Raw genomic sequence first — 2227 nt, 5'->3', positions numbered from 1 at the left:
ACTAGCCCATACGTCTGATACCAATCTATAAAGTCCTCTACAGACTCATGAAACACATGCAATGATGCCAACTGCAGGAAGATCACAGACAAGTGGGTAGAAAGTCGTTGGGTCCTGTGGTGGTGTAAGCATCTCAGCACTGACAGGGGTCTCCATGTGGCTTCTTCAGCACCCAAGGCTGCATCAGGCTAGGTCCATGTGGCTTCTTCCCAGGGATGTCTCTCAGGAAGTAAGCAGAGAGAGAGAGTGTGTGTCCCCACCTCCAAGGAGGAAATACCAGAGTTCCCAGAATTCTCAGGGGAAGGCCACACCCACACAGAAGCCTCATTGGCAATGATTCGATTGAGAGAGTAGACAGCACCTCTTCACTCTTAATCCTTTTAAGTCCCAAATTGCCACCAGATTATGTAACTGCCACACCTAGGTTCTAGGAATGGACAGAATACAATTGAGACGTTTCTAATCTGACACAGTGCTCAGTTTACTTTCTAATCTAGCACAAGAAATTTGGAGGACAGCAACTTGGTCCACCATGTAGAGATTTGCGGGCGTGTGCCCATTCCAAAGAAAGCTGACTCCAGAGAATGTAGAAATTACTGACCAGGAGAATTAATATCAATTGCAAACAAAATTCCTGAAAATAATTCAAAAATGGTTGCATCAGTCCATCAGCAAGAAACTTCCATAAATTCATGCTTCATTCAAAAGAAGTCCTGATAGGAGGGATATCCTCGCAGACATTTTTGTTGAAAACAAGAAATAATAGAAATATGCTTTCTTATGCTTTATTGACTAGGAAAAGGCATTCAATTGTGTGGATCATAAAATCCTAGGAATGTTGAGAAGAATGGGAATTCCAGAACACTAATTGTGCTCATGCAGAAATTTGATGTAGGCCAAAAAGAGATAGTCATTCCAACAGAACAAGGGAATACTGCATGCTTTAAAATCAGGTGAAATGTAGTCAAACTTGAGTTTACTGATGAAGATCGAGCACTACAACCTTCAGTACTAATTAAGTATCAATTTAAAGGGAAAAAGTATCCTCACAATTAAAATAATAAAAAATATGTCAATAATTTCAATTTGCATAGATTCACAATCATGCTCATGGAAATAGCAGTCAAGAAATCAAATGCTTAGTTGCTGCAAAAGTTCTCTTTAAAGTGTTAATGAAGAAAGATGTCATGTTCAGGTCTAATATTTGTCTGAACCAAATCGTGGCATTTTCAATCAGCTCAAATTCATGTGCAGTCTATCCTGTGAACTGGAATATCAGAGAAGAATTTATGCACTTGATGTATATCTCTGATTTAGAGTATTAAAAGTACCCTGGACGTCAAAAGAAAAAGCAAATGTGTTGGAAGAAGTACAGCCAGAAAGCTGCTCAAAAAGAAGGGAGACGTGATTTCCTCTCACATGCTTTGGGCATGCTCTTAGGAGAGAGAGGGGGCAACCACATTGCTAAAGTGAAGGACCTTCAGAAAGAGGAAGGCTATCAATGAGATTAATTGAAACAATGTCTGCAACAATTGACTCATGCATTACCCAAATTTTGAGGATGATATAGCAATTGCCAGTAATTCCTTCTGTTTAATATAGGGTCACTATGTGTTCAAGGTGACTCAACAGCACCTAAAACAAGACATGATTAACATAGCAGGAGAGTTGTAGCTATTTCTTTAGTACACATTTAATATTTATGTAATATGATTTTTAGATGACAATGACATTTAGTTTCTTTATTTGCAAAAAAGAAAGTGAAGATATAAGATAGACATAGAGATGATACAGATGATCTATAGATCAAAGTAGAATATACATATTCACGAATGCCCTGGTTTTGCTTCTCTAGAGAACCTTGCCTATGACAAATACATTTGACTTATCCGCATATATAAATGTAATATATTATTTTTTAAATAATGTATATTATTGTTCTAAAGGTAATATAAATTATATATGCATATGCAAGTATATTAACTATATAATATATTATGTATAAAGGTGATCTATATGCAGTGCAATAATTGACTTACTTTTAGCCATTGTCTTTGTCATTTTAGTCAGATGACTTATTCTTAATGTGTCTGGGAAAGATGCAGATAAGGATTAAATCATTCAATTGTGATCATTTAAACCTAATTGTGGTTATAAAATTTGGACCGCTAATGTTGGGAGTGGTCAGTTGTGTCATCCTGCTGAGTATAAAATGAGCCATATCAGC

Source organism: Echinops telfairi, unplaced genomic scaffold, assembly GCF_000313985.2.
Source record: "Echinops telfairi isolate 266 unplaced genomic scaffold, ASM31398v2 ScPeMD7_7;HRSCAF=31, whole genome shotgun sequence".
Classification (NCBI taxonomy): Eukaryota; Metazoa; Chordata; class Mammalia; order Afrosoricida; family Tenrecidae; genus Echinops; species Echinops telfairi.
Note: the sequence above shows the minus strand (reverse complement) of the source record.